The 19013-nt window shown below is 39.4% G+C and overlaps 13 non-coding genes across 13 annotated transcripts; all 13 read left to right on the top strand.

Moving 5' to 3' along the window:
* The first annotated feature begins 122 nt into the window (after positions 1–122).
* On the top strand, positions 123–194 carry TRNAC-GCA (transfer RNA cysteine (anticodon GCA)). The gene has a single exon. It is a non-coding gene; the product is annotated as a tRNA-Cys (tRNA).
* An 840-nt stretch (positions 195–1034) lies between these two features.
* Positions 1035–1106, top strand: TRNAC-GCA (transfer RNA cysteine (anticodon GCA)). The gene has a single exon. It is a non-coding gene; the product is annotated as a tRNA-Cys (tRNA).
* An 838-nt stretch (positions 1107–1944) lies between these two features.
* Positions 1945–2016, top strand: TRNAC-ACA (transfer RNA cysteine (anticodon ACA)). Its single transcript has one exon. It is a non-coding gene; the product is annotated as a tRNA-Cys (tRNA).
* An 845-nt stretch (positions 2017–2861) lies between these two features.
* Positions 2862–2933, top strand: TRNAC-GCA (transfer RNA cysteine (anticodon GCA)). The gene has a single exon. It is a non-coding gene; the product is annotated as a tRNA-Cys (tRNA).
* Positions 2934–11294: 8361 nt separating this feature from the next.
* Positions 11295–11366, top strand: TRNAC-GCA (transfer RNA cysteine (anticodon GCA)). The gene has a single exon. It is a non-coding gene; the product is annotated as a tRNA-Cys (tRNA).
* An 849-nt stretch (positions 11367–12215) lies between these two features.
* TRNAC-GCA (transfer RNA cysteine (anticodon GCA)) lies at positions 12216–12287 on the top strand. The gene has a single exon. It is a non-coding gene; the product is annotated as a tRNA-Cys (tRNA).
* Positions 12288–13141: 854 nt separating this feature from the next.
* On the top strand, positions 13142–13213 carry TRNAC-GCA (transfer RNA cysteine (anticodon GCA)). The gene has a single exon. It is a non-coding gene; the product is annotated as a tRNA-Cys (tRNA).
* Positions 13214–14069: 856 nt separating this feature from the next.
* Positions 14070–14141, top strand: TRNAC-GCA (transfer RNA cysteine (anticodon GCA)). Its single transcript has one exon. It is a non-coding gene; the product is annotated as a tRNA-Cys (tRNA).
* Positions 14142–14985: 844 nt separating this feature from the next.
* TRNAC-GCA (transfer RNA cysteine (anticodon GCA)) lies at positions 14986–15057 on the top strand. The gene has a single exon. It is a non-coding gene; the product is annotated as a tRNA-Cys (tRNA).
* An 849-nt stretch (positions 15058–15906) lies between these two features.
* On the top strand, positions 15907–15978 carry TRNAC-GCA (transfer RNA cysteine (anticodon GCA)). Its single transcript has one exon. It is a non-coding gene; the product is annotated as a tRNA-Cys (tRNA).
* An 875-nt stretch (positions 15979–16853) lies between these two features.
* TRNAC-GCA (transfer RNA cysteine (anticodon GCA)) lies at positions 16854–16925 on the top strand. Its single transcript has one exon. It is a non-coding gene; the product is annotated as a tRNA-Cys (tRNA).
* Positions 16926–17780: 855 nt separating this feature from the next.
* Positions 17781–17852, top strand: TRNAC-GCA (transfer RNA cysteine (anticodon GCA)). Its single transcript has one exon. It is a non-coding gene; the product is annotated as a tRNA-Cys (tRNA).
* Positions 17853–18728: 876 nt separating this feature from the next.
* Positions 18729–18800, top strand: TRNAC-GCA (transfer RNA cysteine (anticodon GCA)). Its single transcript has one exon. It is a non-coding gene; the product is annotated as a tRNA-Cys (tRNA).
* Positions 18801–19013: the final 213 nt, after the last annotated feature.

Below are 19013 nucleotides of genomic sequence, written 5' to 3'. Positions count from 1 at the left end.
GTTAAAAAAGAAGAGTTTACATTTTTCAAATATAGGTGGCATAGCTTAGTGGTAGAGCATTTGAACATTTTTCATATGGCATGTTGAAAAAAAAAATTGAGCGTTTGCATTTTTCAAGAATAGGGGGTATATCTCAGTGGTAGAGCATTTGACTGCAGATCAAGAGGTCCTTGGTTCAACTCCACGTGTCCCCTGAATGTACATTTTCAACAGATTAAAAATACATGCTTCGCTACCTATATATTTATACTAGTTTTAGAACCGTATGAATTTGAATTCATGATTTCTTTATATGAATACTAGTTAAGAAATGCAGCAAAAAGTTTGAGAAATTTTGCCTGTAAAGAAATCTACAAAAGATACATAAAGCACTTTGGAAGACTATAAAACTGAGAATTTACTTGTGATATAAAAATTACTGAGTGTTTCTCTGTACTTGTTGTATTAGTTTGTTATTTTTAACCAATAAAAATATATATCAATGTAATAAAAGGCACAACAACATAAAGATGCAAATAGATTTCAGGTTTTATGAGAAAAAAAAAAAAAAAAGGAGTTTAGGTCTTTTAATATTAGGGGGTATATCTTAGTGGTAGACTGCAGATCAAGAGATCTTTGGTTTAACTCCAAGTGCCCCCTGAAGATGCATTTACAATGGATTAATAATACTGTACATGATTTCTTACCTACATATTTATGCAAGCTTTTGAACCATGTGATGTTGAATACATGTTTTTGTCTTTCTTAAAGCACATTGGTAGACTCTAAAACTAAGATTTGACTGGTAAAATAAAAATTCCTGAGCGTTCCTCTGTACTTTTTGCTAAAGTTAATTATTTTTAACAAAGAAAAATGCATATCAAAGTAAAAAAACACAACCATATATAAACTGAAGAAAATGTCAGGTTTCATGTTAAAAAAGAAGAGTTTACATTTTTCAAATATAGGTGGCATAGCTTAGTGGTAGAGCATTTGAACATTTTTAAGATTGCATGTTGAAAAAAAAAAGTGAGCGTTTGCATTTTTCAAATATAGGGGGTATAGCTCAGTGGTAGAGCATTTGACTGCAGATCAAGAGGTCCTTGGTTCAACTCCGAGTGCCCCCTGAAGGTACATTTTCAACAGATTAAAAATACATGCTTCGCTACCTATATATTTATACTAGATTTAGAACCGTATGAAGTTGAATTCATTTTTTCTTTATATGAATACTAGTAAAGAAATGCAGCAAAAAGTTTGAGAAATTTTGCCTGAAAAGAAATCTACAAAAGATATATAAAGCACAATGAAAGACTATAAAACTGAGAATTTACTTGTGATATAAAAATTACTGAGTGTTTCTCTGTACTTGTTGTATTAGTTTGTTATTTTTAACAAATAAAAATGTATATCAATGTAAAAAAAGGCACAACAACATAAAAATGCAAATAGATTTCAGGTTTTATGAGAAAAAAAAAAAAAAGAGTTTAGGTCTTTTAATATTAGGGGGTATATCTCAGTGGTAGACTGCAGATCAAGAGATCTTTGATTTAACTCCAAGTGCCCCCTGAAGATGCGGTTACAATGGATTAATAATACTGTACATGATTTCTTACCTACATATTTATGCAAGCTTTTGAACCATGTGAAGTTGAATTCATATTTTTGTGCTTTCTTAAAGCACATTGGTAGACTCTAAAACTAAGATTTGACTGGTAAAATAAAAATTCCTGAGAGTTCCTCTGTACTTTTTGCTAAAGTTAATTATTTTGAACAAAGAAAAATGCATATCAAAGTAAAAAAACACAACCATATATAAACTGAAGAAAATTTCAGGTTTCATGTTAAAAAAGAAGAGTTTACATTTTTCAAATATAGGTGGCATAGCTTAGTGGTAGAGCATTTGAACATTTTTCAGATTGCATGTTGAAAAAAAAAATTGAGCGTTTGCATTTTTCAAATATAGGGGGTATAGCTCAGTGGTAGAGCATTTGACTACAGATCAAGAGGTCCTTGGTTCAACTCCGAGTGCCCCCTGAAGGTACATTTTCAACAGATTAAAAATACATGCTTCACTACCTATATATTTATACTAGATTTAGAACCGTATGAAGTTGAATTCATGTTTTCTTTATATGAATACTAGTTAAGAAATGCAGCAAAAAGTTTGAGAAATTTTGCCTGTAAAGAAATCTACAAAAGATATATAAAGCACATTGGAAGACTATAAAACTGAGAATTTACTTGTGATATAAAAATTAATGAGTGTTTCTCTGTACTTGTTGTATTAGTTTGTTATTTTTAACAAATAAAAATGTATATCAATGTAAAAAAGGCACAACAACATAAAACTGTGCAAATAGATTTCAGGTTTTATGAGAAAAAAAAAAAAAAGTTTAGGTCTTTTAATATTAGGGGGTATATCTCAGTGGTAGATAGTTAGACTGGAGATCAAGAGATCTTTGGTTTAACTCCAAGTGCCCCCTGAAGATGCGTTTACAATGGATTAATAATACTGTACATGATTTCTTACCTACATATTTATGCAAGCTTTTGAACCATGTGATGTTGAATTCATGTTTTTGTCTTTCTTAAAGCACATTGATAGACTCTAAAACTAAGATTTGACTGGTAAAATAAAAATTCCTGAGAGTTCCTCTGTACTTTTTGCTAAAGTTAATTATTTTTAACAAAGAAAAATGCATATCAAAGTAAAAAAACACAACCATATATAAACTGAAGAAAATGTCAGGTTTCATGTTAAAAAAGAAGAGTTTACATTTTTCAAATATAGGTGGCATAGCTTAGTGGTAGAGCATTTGAACATTTTTCAGATTGCATGTTGAAAAAAAAAAATTGAGCGTTTGCATTTTTCAAAAATACGGGGTATAGCTCAGTGGTAGAGCATTTGACTGCAGATCAAGAGGTCCTTGGTTCAACTCTGAGTGCCCCCTGAATGTACATTTTCAACAGATTAAAAATACATGCTTCGCTACCTATATATTTATACTAGTTTTAGAACCGTATGAATTTGAATTCATGTTTTCTTTATATGAATACTAGTTAAGAAATGCAGCAAAAAGTTTGAGAAATTTTGCCTGTAAAGAAATCTACAAAAGATACATAAAGCACTTTGGAAGACTATAAAACTGAGAATTTACTTGTGATTAGTGTTGAGCATTCCGATACCGCAAGTATCGGGTATCGGCCGATATTAGCGGTATCGGAATTCCGATACTTAATTCCGATACTTTTTTCATATCGGATTCCGGGATCGGAATCGGAATAGGAAGTTCCCATCATGCTATGAGCCTGCTTGCTTTGATTAAGCCAATGGGAATCCTCCGAAGTGTGGGCACATCCTGTTAGGCATGTAGGCATGTTAACTATTGGCATGGCTGTGATTGGCTGCCGAAATGATGTCATGATGCACTATAAAAGCCACCGCAGCCGCCATTTCTGGTCACTCTGCTGTGACTTCAGTTAGGGACAGGCTGCTGTAGAAGACTGTGAGGGACAGTTAGAAATAGCGATTCCACCAAACATCTAGTGCTTTACCCAGGCTACATAAACCACCACTGTAGCCTTCTTTGCCCTAGCAGCAGTGTTCACAGCTGTCTGCAAGGGCTGTGTGAGTGCAGCTCACGCTGTGGAGTGGGTCCTGCAGCCACGTCAGGCTGTAGGCCACCCAGTGTGATCACTGCTGCCTCATACATCTTTTATTTTTTGAGCTGCATTTTTTTAATAATTTCAATCTAGTGTGCTTCCATCCGTATTCATATACGTTGGTTGCAAACACTAGTAGTAGACAGCGGAGCCTTTCTGCAGCCTTTCAGTGCTAGTGTCCACTTTGCTGCACTGTTCACGGCTGTCTGAGAGGTCTCTGACTGTGTGTGAGTGCAGCTCACGCTGAGTAGTGTGTCCTGCAGCTACGTCTGGCTGTAGGACGCTCAGCGTGCGTCACTGCCTCACACATATTTTTATTTGAGTGCAGCTCATTTTTTCTTCTATTAGTGTGCATCCATCCGTCTCCATCTACGGTGGTTGCAAACACTATATAGGAGTACACAGCGGAGCCTTTCTGCAGCCTGTCAGTGCCAGTGCCCACTTAGCTGCACTGTTGACGGCTGTCTGAGAGGTCTCTGACTGTGTGTGAGTGCAGCTCACGCTGAGTAGAGTGTCCTGCAGCTACGTCTGGTTGTAGGACGCTCAACGTGCGTCACTGCCTCACACATATTTGTCTCTGAGTGCAGCTCATTTTTTCTTCTCCTATTAGTGTGCATCCATCCGTATCCATCAACATTGGTTGGTTGCAAACACTATATAGGAGTAGATAGAGGAGCCTTTTTTTCTGGCTTGTGCCCTGCCGGCGCAGCCAGATTAGTATTACCCAATTTTTTTGGAGCCTCATCTTTTGCATTGTAGGTTACCTGCCTGCATTGTAATAGCTCCAAAAAGTTGGTGATACTATCAGTTTCAATTCTTTGTTCTCATACTTTGAGTTTGTTTCAAACAAAGAAACCACATAAAAAGTTCACCAAACACTACATTTTGAACTTGTGTAGGCCACATCAGCTCCTATTAAAGTCTAGTCCACACACACACACTTCATAAAATTAGTGTTTCTTGTACCTGTAACCAGCTGTTCAGGAATAAGCACACTAAGGCCCCCCTTTGTACTTTTTTGCCTATCTTAAGCAGTCTTGCAAGATGAAGAAGGCAGGGAGTAAGGCGCGGGGGCGTGGGCGTGGGCGTGGAGTTTCAGCAGGGAGAGGACGTGGGGATTCTGCAGGGAGAGGACGTGGGGATTCTACAGGTAGAGGACGTGGGGATTCTGGGCCTGCTGCGGGCACCAGTGGATCAGCATCCCCCAGTTTTAGCAGGCAACAGTCCTTTATGCGCAGCTTTGTAGGACCTCAACGTACCCCACTGCTGCGGGAGGAACAAATTGAAGCCGTTGTCGGATGGATGGCAGCTAACGCATCGACTTCAATTACTTCCGCATCCTCTCAGGGTCAGAGCACCGAAGAGCAACCATCTGTCTCTTCACCACCTGCCAAAGTGCCCAGGCAGTCAGAGAGACATGGACAGGAGCCATCACAGTCTCTACTTCTGTTCTCGGAATCTGTTGGCTTGGAAAGAGGGGGCCAGCCAAGCAGCATTCCTGAATGTGAAGAAGAGGGAGTATGCAGTGATGCGCAACTTCTTTGTCCCTCTGAATCTGAAGAGGCGAGTGGGCCAGTGCCTATGGTCAGCACACCTCAGTACGCATCAGATGATGACGAGACTCAGTTGCCACTTTCTGGTGCGTACGGTGCTGGCGAGACAACCCCGGAGAAGCAGCTGTTTGAAGAGGGGAGGGAAGATGATGAGGTCCTTGACCCATCATGGCGTGAGCAACAGGAAGGTGGTGGGAGCAGCTCGGAGGAAGAGATTCCCCTACCGGCCAAAACAGGAGGCAGAGGGAGGGGGAAGACTTGGTTGCCTGTACCCTCCACTTCGGCACCCGTTAGGAGCATTCCTCCTTCCAAAGGCAAACCGGGCGCTCACAAGAGTTGCAGTGCGTGGTCCTTTTTTGACACAGTTGCAGATGACATTTGCTTTGTCAAATGCAAGCTGTGTCATCAGAGAGTCAAAAGAGGGAGAAATGTCAGCAACCTCAATACCACAAATATGTGGAAACATGTGCGCACCAAGCACGAGTTGGAGTTGCAGAGACACCCTGAAGACGTAGGCCAACGTACAGCACCACCTACCACCTCTTCAGTTCGTGTTGGGCCCTCTTCCTCCAGCTCACACACTGCTGGTTCGGCTTCCTCACAGGATCGCCAAGGAAGAACCTCTGCCACTGTTGTCCGGAGACCCTGTCAGATTCCACCCATAACAGCACGTTCCCATCCATCACAGCCATCGGTAGCACAGGCATGGGATAAAAGGCGCCCTTACTCGGCAAACCATCCCCGAGCACAGTCTCTGAATGCTGGCATTGCCAAACTTCTGGCAGTTGAAATGCTGTCATTCAGGCTGGTGGACACTGACACCTTCCGGGACTTAATGGCATTGGCAGTCCCCCAATACAACGTGCCCAGCCGCTTTTATTTCAGCAGGCGAGCCGTCCCTGCCCTGCAGAAACATGTTGAGGGCAAAATAAAACATGCGCTACTAAACGCCGTTAGTAGCAAGGTCCACCTGACCACCGATGCGTGGACCAGTAACCATGGACAGGGACGATACCTTTCCCTCACTGCCCACTGGGTCAATGTTTTGGAGCCGGGTACGGATCTGGAGAGTGGCGCTGTACGTGTTCTTCCAACGCCACGGATTGCAGGACTCCAGTCTGTACACATAGACTCCTCCTCCTACTCAAGTTCCTCAGAAACAGCAGAGCAGGAGCCTGTTACGACCGATATGAGCACAGCCGTGGCCAAACGTCAACAGGCTGTACTCAAATTAATTTCTTTGGGGAATCGAAGCCACACAGCGCAGGAGCTCTGGAATGCTATCAAGCTGGAGAGCGATGTGTGGTTTGGGCCAGCGAATCTCCAGCCGGGCTTGGTAGTGTGTGACAATGGCCGAAATCTGGTGGCAGCTCTTGGCCTAGGCAACCTCACACACATCCCATGTCTGGCACATGTTCTTAACTTGGTCGTGCAGAGCTTTCTGAGGGACTATCCGGATCTTGATGCACTGTTGCACAAGGTCCGCATAGAGTGCGCTCACTTGCGACGTTCCAGCACGGCAAGATCGCGCCTCGCTGCTCTGCAGCGACGATTTGGCCTTCCGGAACATCGCATCATATGTGACCTACCCACCCGGTGGAATTCAACGTTACATATGTTGGAGCGGTTGTGTGAGCAGCAGGCAGCAGTCATGGAGTACCAGCTGCATCAGGCGCAAACAAGTCGCACTGTGCGCCGTTCACACTTCAGCACCATTGAGTGGGCCTCTATGAAGGACATCTGCCTCGTTTTGCGTGCCTTCAATGAATCCACGCGGATGGCGAGTGCAGATGATGCACTAGTCAGCATGACTGTCCCCCTTATCTGCCTGCTTCAACAAACACTGCAAGCACTAAGGGATGAGGTTTCAGAAGAGGTGGAGGATGAGGAGTCCCAAATGTCATCTGCTTCTGGACAGTCTGCGCTACGTGTTTCCTCACAAAGGCCTAGGCAGGGGACACTTTGTGAGGAGGATGAGGAGGAGTCGATGGAGGAGGAAGACATCTCTCCAGAGGAGGGAGGTACACAAACCTCTACTCAGTATGTACAGCGAGGGTGGGGTGATGCAGAGCAGGTCGAGGTCACGCCTCAAACAGGGGACAGCGGTTCTTTGGCAGTTGGGAGTCTGCAGCACATGGTTGATTTCATGCTGCAGTGCCTGAGAAACGACCGCCGCATCGCCCACATTCTCGTCTCGGCTGATTATTGGGTGTACACCCTCCTAGATCCTCGCTACCGGGACAGCGTACAAAGGCTCATACCAACGTTGAATCGGGAGCGTAAAATGCGGGAGTACGAAGAGTCACTGGTGCAGTCCATAATGTTTTCCATTCCACCCGACAGCATTGTTGCTAGTGCTTTACAAAGCAGCTCTGTGCATCGAGGCAGTGGAGGAAACTCTGCACAAAGAGGGAGCAGAGGCAGTGCCGCAGCACAAGGCAAGACCACTATGGCCCAAATGTGGCAAAGTTTTGTGTGTCCACCACAATTGTCTACACCATCAGCGACGCCTCGAGTCAGCAGGAGGCAACGCTTCCGTCAGATGGTGTCAGACTACATGTCTTGCCCTGTCGCTGTACTCCCAGATGGCTCTTCCCCCTTCAAGTTTTGGGTCTCTAAGCTGGATACATGGCCAGAGCTTAGCCAGTATGCATTGGAGGTGCTGGCTTGCCCTGCTGCCAGTGTATTATCGGAACGTGTCTTTAGTGCCGCAGGTGGTGTACTAACAGACCGTCGCACGCGACTATCTTCCGATAATGTTGACCGGCTGACTTTTCTGAAAATGAACAAGGCCTGGATCTCCAAAGACTTTGCCATTCCTCTTACAGACTAAATTAGTGGTTGGCAACTGTATCCAGGTCTGCTGGTGTGTTCATTTTTCTACCACCTGAACTATAATCCCTGTGCTTCAACACAGCCAGTTGTCGCTCAGATGTGTCGTCTGCACAGAGAAACACACTAGCTCCTGTGTTACTGGGGTTCAGTAATGCCAGCTGATCCCCTGCTGTGTGGACGGCAGAGTCACCAGCTCCATCAACATTCAAACCACTACTGATTTTTAACCGTGCCCAACTTAGGTCTCTGGCTCCACTGTCTCTACTATTTCCCCTGACCTCCAACCCCGCCATCTACATCTCTGAAGTGGCGTCAGCACAATCTACACTTGTTCCTGTGTTCCTGTGGCTCAGACCCATCAGTTTATCCCCTGATGTGTGTCCGGCAAGGTCTCCTGCTCTGTCCACATTCCCATAACCAGTAGTGGGAATGAGGACAGAGCTGGCGAACTTGCCGGACAAACATCAGGGGATCAACTGATGGGACTGAGCACCAGTAACACAGGAACAAGTGTAGATTGTGCTGACGCCACTTCAGAGATGTAGCTGGCGGGGTTGGAGGCCAGGGTAAATAGTAGAGACAGTGGAGCCAGAGGCCTAAGTGGAGCATGGTTAGAATCAGTAGTAGTCCACAACCTCCATAAAAACCGATGCCCATTGGCCTCTGCATGCGGCATGCGTAATCCTGGGCTACAACAGCGTCAGTTGGTGTTCAGAAGTGTCGTCTCCACAGAGCCAAACACATTCGTTCAAGTGTTAGTGGGGTTCAGCACTGCCAGCTGTTCCCCTGCTGTGGAGATGGCAAGTCTCCTGCTGCATTCACCTGCCAAAATCCAGTAGGCCCCAGCCTGCTCCTCGCCTAATCCTGGGCTCCAACAACGTCAGTTGGTGTTCAGAAGTGTCGTCTCCACAGAGCCAAACACATTCGTTCAAGTGTTAGTGGGGTTCAGCACTGCCAGCTGTTCCCCTGCTGTGGAGATGGCAAGTCTCCTGCTGCATTCACCTGCCAAAATCAAGTAGGCCCCAGCCTGCTCCTCGCCTAATCCTGAGCTCCAACAACGTCAGTTGGTGTTCAGAAGTGTCGTCTCCACAGAGCCAAACACATTCGTTCAAGTGTTAGTGGGGTTCAGCACTGCCAGCTGTTCCCCTGCTGTGGAGATGGCAAGTCTCCTGCTGCATTCACCTGCCAAAATCCAGTAGGCCCCAGCCTGCTCCTCGCCTAATCCTGAGCTCCAACAACGTCAGTTGGTGTTCAGAAGTGTCGTCTCCACAGAGCCAAACACATTCGTTCAAGTGTTAGTGGGGTTCAGCACTGCCAGCTGTTCCCCTGCTGTGGAGATGGCAAGCCTCCTGCTGCATTCACCTGCCAAAATCAAGTAGGCCCCAGCCTGCTCCTCGCCTAATCCTGAGCTCCAACAACGTCAGTTGGTGTTCAGAAGTGTCGTCTCCACAGAGCCAAACACATTCGTTCAAGTGTTAGTGGGGTTCAGCACTGCCAGCTGTTCCCCTGCTGTGGAGATGGCAAGTCTCCTGCTGCATTCACCTGCCAAAATCCAGTAGGCCCCAGCCTGCTCCTCGCCTAATCCTGGGCTCCAACAACGTCAGTTGGTGTTCAGAAGTGTCGTCTCCACAGAGCCAAACACATTCGTTCAAGTGTTAGTGGGGTTCAGCACTGCCAGCTGTTCCCCTGCTGTGGAGATGGCAGTCTCTCCTGCTGTCTCCGCATTACAAAGACAGTAGGCCTCTGCCTACACCCTCCTATTTCCTGGGCTTCAACACAGCCAGTTGTAGTTCGGAAGTGCCATCCACACGGAAAGAGATACTTGCTCCCGTGTCTCAGTGGGGTTCAGTAACGTCAGCTGATCCCCTGCTGTGTGGATGGCAGTCTCTCCTGCTGTCACCTCATTCAAAATACAGTAGGCCTCTGCCTACACCCTCCTATTTCCTGGGCTTCAACACAGCCAGTTGTAGTTCGGAAGTGCCGTCCACACGGAAAGAGATACTTGCTCCCGTGTCTCAGTGGGGTTCAGTAATGTCAGCTGATCCCCTGCTGTGTGGATGGCAGTCTCTTCTGCTGTCACCTCATTCAAAATACAGTAGGCCTCTGCCTACACCCTCCTATTTCCTGGGCTTCAACACAGCCAGTTGTAGTTCGGAAGTGCCGTCCACACGGAAAGAGATACTTGCTCCCGTGTCTCAGTGGGGTTCAGTAATGTCAGCTGATCCCCTGCTGTGTGGATGGCAGTCTCTCCTGCTGTCACCTCATTCAAAATACAGTAGGCCTCTGCCTACACCCTCCTATTTCCTGGGCTTCAACACAGCCAGTTGTAGTTCGGAAGTGCCGTCCACACGGAAAGAGACACTTGCTCCCGTGTCTCAGTGGGGTTCAGTAACGTCAGCTGATCCCCTGCTGTGTGGATGGCAGTCTCTCCTGCTGTAAACTCATTCAAAATACAGTAGGCCTCTGCCTACACCCTCCTATTTCCTGGGCTTCAACACAGCCAGTTGTAGTTCGGAAGTGCCGTCCACACGGAAAGAGATACTTGCTCCCGTGTCTCAGTGGGGTTCAGTAATGTCAGCTGATCCCCTGCTGTGTGGATGGCAGTCTCTCCTGCTGTCACCTCATTCAAAATACAGTAGGCCTCTGCCTACACCCTCCTATTTCCTGGGCTTCAACACAGCCAGTTGTAGTTCGGAAGTGCCGTCCACACGGAAAGAGATACTTGCTCCCGTGTCTCAGTGGGGTTCAGTAATGTCAGCTGATCCCCTGCTGTGTGGATGGCAAAGTCTCCTGCTGCCTACACAGTCGTACCACTACTGATTTTTAACCGTGCTCCAATTAGGCCTGTGGCTCCACTGTCTCTCGTATTTCCCCTGTCCTCCAACCCTGCCAGTTACAGCTCCGAAGTGGCGTCTGCACAATCCACACTTGTTCCTGTGTTACAGGTGTTCAGTCCGGTCAGTTAATCCCCTGATGTGTGTCCGGCAATGTCGCCTGCTCTGTCCACATTCCCATTATCGGGAATCAAGAGATCTTTGGTTTAACTCCAAGTGCCCCCTGAAGATGCGGTTACAAAGGATTAATAATACTGTACATGATTTCTTACCTTATATAAACTGAAGAAAATTTCAGGTTTCATGTTAAAAAAGAAGAGTTTACATTTTTCAAATATAGGTGGCATAGCTTAGTGGTAGAGCATTTGAACATTTTTCAGATTGCATGTTGAAAAAAAAAAGTGAGCGTTTGCATTTTTCAAATATATGGGGTATAGCTCAGTGGTAGAGCATTTGACTGCAGATCAAGAGGTCCTTGGTTCAACTCCGAGTGCCCCCTGAATGTACATTTTCAACAGATTATAAATACATGCTTCGCTACCTATATATTTATACTAGTTTTAGAACCGTATTAATTTGAATTCAAGTTTTCTTTATATGAATACTAGTTAAGAAATGCAGCAAAAAGTTTGAGAAATTTTGCCTGTAAAGAAATCTACAAAAGATACATAAAGCAATTTGGAAGACTATAAAACTGAGAATTTACTTGTGATATAAAAATTACTGAGTGTTTCTCTGTACTTGTTGTATTAGTTTGTTATTTTTAACAAATAAAAATATATATCAATGTAATAAAAGGCACAACAACATAAAGATGCAAATAGATTTCAGGTTTTATGAGAAAAAAAAAAAAGAAAAAAAAAATAGTTTAGGTCTTTTAATATTAGGGGGTATATCTCAGTGGTAGACTGCAGATCAAGAGATCTTTGGTTTAACTCCAAGTGCCCCCTGAAGATGCGGTTACAATGGATTAATAATACTGTACATGATTTCTTACCTACATATTTATGCAAGCTTTTGAACCATGTGAAGTTGAATTCATATTTTTGTGCTTTCTTAAAGCACATTGGTAGACTCTAAAACTAAGATTTGACTGGTAAAATAAAAATTCCTGAGATTTCCGCTGTTCTTTTTGCTAAAGTTAATTATTTTGAACAAAGAAAAATGCATATCAAAGTAAAAAAACACAACCATATATAAACTGAAAGAAAATGTCACGTTTCATGTTAAAAAAGAAGAGTTTACATTTTTCAAATATAGGTGGCATAGCTTAGTGGTAGAGCATTTGAACATTTTTCAGATTGCATGTTGAAAAAAAAAAATTGAGCGTTTGCATTTTTCAAATATAGGGGGTTTAGCTCAGTGGTAGAGCATTTGACTGCAGATCAAGAGGTCCTTGCTTCAACTCCGAGTGCCCCCTGAAGGTACATTTTCAACAGATTAAAAATACATGCTTCACTACCTATATATTTATACTAGATTTAGAACCGTATGAAGTTGAATTCATGTTTTCTTTATATGAATACTAGTTAAGAAATGCAGCAAAAAGTTTGAGAAATTTTGCCTGTAAAGAAATCTACAAAAGATATATAAAGCACATTGGAAGACTATAAAACTGAGAATTTACTTGTGATATAAAAATTAATGAGTGTTTCTCTGTACTTGTTGTATTAGTTTGTTATTTTTAACAAATAAAAATGTATATCAATGTAAAAAAGGCACAATAACATAAAACTGTGCAAATAGATTTCAGGTTTTATGAGGGAAAAAAAAAAAAAAAAAAAAAGAGTTTAGGTCTTTTAATATTGGGGGTATATCTCAGTGGTAGACAGTTAGACTGCAGATCAAGAGATCTTTGGTTTAACTCCAAGTGCCCCCTGAAGGTGCGTTTACAATGGATTAATAATACTGTACATGATTTCTTACCTACATATTTATGCAAGCTTTTGAACCATGTGATGTTGAATTCATGTTTTTGTCTTTCTTAAAGCACATTGATAGACTCTAAAACTAAGATTTGACTGGTAAAATAAAAATTCCTGAGAGTTCCTCTGTACTTTTTGCTAAAGTTAATTATTTTTAACAAAGAAAAATGCATATCAAAGTAAAAAAACACAACCATATATAAACTGAAGAAAATGTCAGGTTTCATGTTAAAAAAGAAGAGTTTACATTTTTCAAATATAGGTGGCATAGCTTAGTGGTAGAGCATTTGAACATTTTTCAGATTGCATGTTGAAAAAAAAAATTGAGCGTTTGCATGTTTCAAAAATAGGGGGTATAGCTCAGTGGTAGGGCATTTGACTGCAGATCAAGAGGTCCTTGGTTCAACTCCGAGTGCCCCCTGAATGTACATTTTCAACAGATTAAAAATACATGCTTCGCTACCTATATATTTATACTAGTTTTAGAACCGTATGAATTTGAATTCATGTTTTCTTTATATGAATACTAGTTAAGAAATCCAGCAAAAAGTTTGAGAAATTTTGCCTGTAAAAAAATCTACAAAAGATACATAAAGCACATTGGAAGACTATAAAACTGAGAATTTACTTGTGATATAAAAATTACTGAGTGTTTCTCTGTACTTGTTGTATTAGTTTGTTATTTTTAACAAATAAAAATATATATCAATGTAATAAAAGGCACAACAACATAAAGATGCAAATAGATTTCATGTTTTATGAGAAAAAAAAAAAAAAAAAAAAAAAAAAAAGAAGAGTTTAGGTCTTTTAATATTAGGGGGTATATCTCAGTGGTAGACTGCAGATCAAGAGATCTTTGGTTTAACTCCAAGTGCCCCCTGAAGATGCGTTTACAATGGATTAATAATACTGTACATGATTTCTTACCTACATATTTATGCAAGCTTTTGAACCATGTGAAGTTGAATTCATGTTTTTGTGCTTTCTTAAAGCACATTGGTAGACTCTAAAACTAAGATTTTACTGGTAAAATAAAAATTCCTGAGAGTTCCTCTGTACTTTTTGCTAAAGTTAATTATTTTGAACAAAGAAAAATGCATATCAAAGTAAAAAAACACAACCATATATAAACTGAAGAAAATGTCACGTTTCATGTTAAAAAAGAAGAGTTTACATTTTTCAAATATAGGTGGCATAGCTTAGTGGTAGAGCATTTGAACATTTTTCAGATTGCATGTTGAAAAAAAAAAATTGAGCGTTTGTATTTTTCAAATATAGGGGGTTTAGCTCAGTGGTAGAGCATTTGACTGCAGATCAAGAGGTCCTTGGTTCAACTCCGAGTGCCCCCTGAAGGTACATTTTCAACAGATTAAAAATACATGCTTCGCTACCTATGTATTTATGCTAGATTTAGAACCGTATGAAGTTGAATTCATGTTTTCTTTATATGAATACTAGTTAAGAAATGCAGCAAAAAGTTTGAGAAATTTTGCCTGTAAAGAAATCTACAAAAGATATATAAAGCACATTGGAAGACTATAAAACTGAGTATTTACTTGTGATATAAAAATTAATGAGTGTTTCTCTGTACTTGTTGTATTAGTTTGTTATTTTTAACAAATAAAAATGTATATCAATGTAAAAAAGGCACAACAACATAAAACTGTGCAAATAGATTTCAGGTTTTATGAGGGAAAAAAAAAAAGTTTAGGTCTTTTAATATTGGGGGTATATCTCAGTGGTAGACAGTTAGACTGCAGATCAAGAGATCTTTGGTTTAACTTCAAGTGCCCCCTGAAGGTGCGTTTACAATGGATTAATAATACTGTACATGATTTCTTACCTACATATTTATGCAAGCTTTTGAACCATGTGAAGTTGAATTCATATTTTTGTGCTTTCTTAAAGCACATTGTTAGACTCTAAAACTAAGATTTGACAGGTAAAATAAAAATTCCTGAGAGTTCCTCTGTACTTTTTGCTAAAGTTAATTATTTTGAACAAAGAAAAATGCATATCAAAGTAAAAAAACACAACCATATATAAACTGAAGAAAATTTCAGGTTTCATGTTAAAAAAGAAGAGTTTACATTTTTCAAATATAGGTGGCATAGCTTAGTGGTAGAGCATTTGAACATTTTTCAGATTGCATGTTGAAAAAAAAAAATTGAGCGTTTGCATTTTTCGACTATAGGGGGTATAGCTCAGTGGTAGAGCATTTGACTGCAGATCAAGAGGTCCTTGGTTCATCTCTGAGTGCCCCCTGAAGGTACATTTTCAACAGATTAAAAATACATGCTTCGCTACCTATATATTTATACTAGATTTAGAACCGTATGAAGTTGAATTCATGTTTTCTTTATATGAATACTAGTTAAGAAATGCAGCAAAAAGTTTGAGAAATTTTGCCTGTAAAGAAATCTACAAAAGATATATAAAGCACATTGGAAGACTATAAAACTGAGAATTTACTTGTGATATAAAAATTACTGAGTGTTTCTCTGTACTTGTTGTATTAATTTGTTACTTTTAACAAATAAAAATGTATATCAATGTAAAAAAGGCACAACAACATAAAACTGTGCAAATAGATTTCAGGTTTTATGAGGGAAAAAAAAAAAAAAAAAAAAAAAGAGTTTAGGTCTTTTAATATTAGGGGGTATATCTCAGTGGTAGAGTGCAGATCAAGAGATCTTTGGTTTAACTCCAAGTGCCCCCTGAAGGTGCATTTACAATGGATTAATAATACTGTACATGATTTCTTACCTACATATTTATGCAAGCTTTTGAACCATGTGAAGTTGAATTCATGTTTTTGTGCTTTCTTAAAGCACATTGGTAGACTCTAAAACTAAGATTTGACTGGTAAAATAAAAATTCCTGAGAGTTCCTCTGTACTTTTTGCTAAAGTTAATTATTTTTAACAAAGAAAAATGCATATCAAAGTAAAAGAACACAACCATATATAAACTGAAGAAAATTTCAGGTTTCATGTTAAAAAAGAAGAGTTTACATTTTTCAAATATAGGTGGCATAGCTTAGTGGTAGAGTATTTGAACATTTTTCAGATTGCATGTTGAAAAAAAAAGTGAGCGTTTGCATTTTTCAAATATAGTGGGTATAGCTCAGTTGTAGAGCATTTGACTGCAGATCAAGAGGTCCTTGGTTCAACTCCGAGTGCCCCCTGAAAGTACATTTTCAACAGATTAAAAATACATGCTTCGCTACCTATATATTTATACTAGATTTAGAACCGTATGAAGTTGAATTCATGTTTTCTTTATATGAATACTAGTTAAGAAATGCAGCAAAAAGTTTGAGAAATTTTGCCTGTAAAGAAATCTACAAAAGATACATAAAGCACTTTGGAAGACTATAAAACTGAGAATTTACTTGTGATATAAAAATTACTGAGTGTTTCTCTGTACTTGTTGTATTAGTTTGTTATTTTTAACAAATAAAAATATATATCAATGTAATAAAAGGCACAACAACATAAAGATGCAAATAGATTTCAGGTTTTATGAGAAAAAAAAAAAAAAAAAGTTTAGGTCTTTTAATATTAGGGGGTATATCTCAGTGGTAGACTGCAGATCAAGAGATCTTTGGTTTAACTCCAAGTGCCCCCTGAAGATGCGTTTACAATGGATTAATAATACTGTACATGATTTCTTACCTACATATTTATGCAAGCTTTTGAACCATGTGAAGTTGAATTCATATTTTTGTGCTTTCTTAAAGCACATTGGTAGACTCTAAAACTAAGATTTGACTGGTAAAATAAAAATTCCTGAGAGTTCCTCTGTACATTTTGCTAAAGTTAATTATTTTGAACAAAGAAAAATGCATATCAAAGTAAAAAAACACAACCATATATAAACTGAAGAAAATTTCAGGTTTCATGTTAAAAAAGAAGAGTTTACATTTTTCAAATATAGGTGGCATAGCTTAGTGGTAGAGCATTTGAACATTTTTCAAAAAAAATTGAGCGTTTGCATTTGAGCGTAGAGCATTTGAACATTTTTTCAAAAAAAATTGAGCGTTTGCATTTTTCGAATATAGGGGGTATAGCTCAGTGGTAGAGTGTTTGACTGCAGATCAAGAGGTCCTTGGTTCATCTCCGAGTGCCCCCTGAAGGTACATTTTCAACAGATTCAAAATACATGCTTCGCTACCTATACATTTATACTAGATTTAGAACCGTATGAAGTTGAATTCATGTTTTCTTTATATGAATACTAGTTAAGAAATGCAGCAAAAAGTTTGAGAAATTTTGCCTTTAAAGAAATCTACAAAAGATATATAAAGCACATTGGAAGACTATAAAACTGAGAATTTACTTGTGATATAAAAATTACTGAGTGTTTCTCTGTACTTGTTGTATTAATTTGTTACTTTTAACAAATAAAAATGTATATCAATGTAAAAAAGGCACAACAACATAAAACTGTGCAAATAGATTTCAGGTTTTATGAGGGGAAAAAAAAAAAAAAAAAAAAAAAAAAAAGAGTTTAGGTCTTTTAATATTAGGGGGTATATCTCAGTGGTAGAGTGCAGATCAAGAGATCTTTGGTTTAACTCCAAGTGCCCCCTGAAGGTGCCTTTACAATGGATTAATAATACTGTACATGATTTCTTACCTACATATTTATGCAAGCTTTTGAACCATGTGAAGTTGAATTCATGTTTTTGTGCTTTCTTAAAGCACATTGGTAGACTCTAAAACTAAGATTTGACTGGTAAAATAAAAATTCCTGAGAGTTCCTCTGTACTTTTTGCTAAAGTTAATTATTTTTAACAAAGAAAAATGCATATCAAAGTAAAAGAACACAACCATATATAAACTGAAGAAAATGTCAGGTTTCATGTTAAAAAAGAAGAGTTTACATTTTTCAAATATAGGTGGCATAGCTTAGTGGTAGAGCATTTGAACATTTTTCAGATTGCATGTTGAAAAAAAAAGTGAGCGTTTGCATTTTTCAAATATAGTGGGTATAGCTCAGTGGTAGAGCATTTGACTGCAGATCAAGAGGTCCTTGGTTCAACTCCGAGTGCCCCCTGAAAGTACATTTTCAACAGATTAAAAATACATGCTTCGCTACCTATATATTTATACTAGATTTAGAACCGTATGAAGTTGAATTCATGTTTTCTTTATATGAATACTAGTTAAGAAATGCAGCAAAAAGTTTGAGAAATTTTGCCTGTAAAGAAATCTACAAAAGATACATAAAGCACTTTGGAAGACTATAAAACTGAGAATTTACTTGTGATATAAAAATTACTGAGTGTTTCTCTGTACTTGTTGTATTAGTTTGTTATTTTTAACAAATAAAAATATATATCAATGTAATAAAAGGCACAACAACATAAAGATGCAAATAGATTTCAGGTTTTATGAGAAAAAAAAAAAAAAAAAAGTTTAGGTCTTTTAATATTAGGGGGTATATCTCAGTGGTAGACTGCAGATCAAGAGATCTTTGGTTTAACTCCAAGTGCCCCCTGAAGATGCGTTTACAATGGATTAATAATACTGTACATGATTTCTTACCTACATATTTATGCAAGCTTTTGAACCATGTGAAGTTGAATTCATATTTTTGTGCTTTCTTAAAGCACATTGGTAGACTCTAAAACTAAGATTTGACTGGTAAAATAAAAATTCCTGAGAGTTCCTCTGTACATTTTGCTAAAGTTAATTATTTTGAACAAAGAAAAATGCATATCAAAGTAAAAAAACACAACTATATATAAACTGAAGAAAATTTCAGGTTTCATGTTAAAAAAGAAGAGTTTACATTTTTCAAATATAGGTGGCATAGCTTAGTGGTAGAGCATTTGAACATTTTTCAAAAAAAATTGAGCGTTTGCATTTGAGCGTAGAGCATTTGAACATTTTTTCAAAAAAAATTGAGCGTTTGCATTTTTCGAATATAGGGGGTATAGCTCAGTGGTAGAGTGTTTGACTGCAGATCAAGAGGTCCTTGGTTCATCTCCGAGTGCCCCCTGAAGGTACATTTTCAACAGATTCAAAATACATGCTTCGCTACCTATACATTTATACTAGATTTAGAACCGTATGAAGTTGAATTCATTTTTTCTTTATATGAATACTAGCAAAGAAATGCAGCAAAAAGTTTGAGAAATTTTGCCTGAAAAGAAATCTACAAAAGATATATAAAGCACATTGAAAGACTATAAAACTGAGAATTTGCTTGTGA

This window comes from Dendrobates tinctorius, unplaced genomic scaffold (genome assembly GCF_039654945.1).
Source record: "Dendrobates tinctorius isolate UK_male_01 unplaced genomic scaffold, ASM3965494v1 ptg000008l, whole genome shotgun sequence".
Taxonomy (NCBI): domain Eukaryota; kingdom Metazoa; phylum Chordata; class Amphibia; order Anura; family Dendrobatidae; genus Dendrobates; species Dendrobates tinctorius.
The sequence above is the reverse complement of the archived record's forward strand: the minus strand, read 5'-3'. Positions and strand labels throughout refer to the sequence as shown.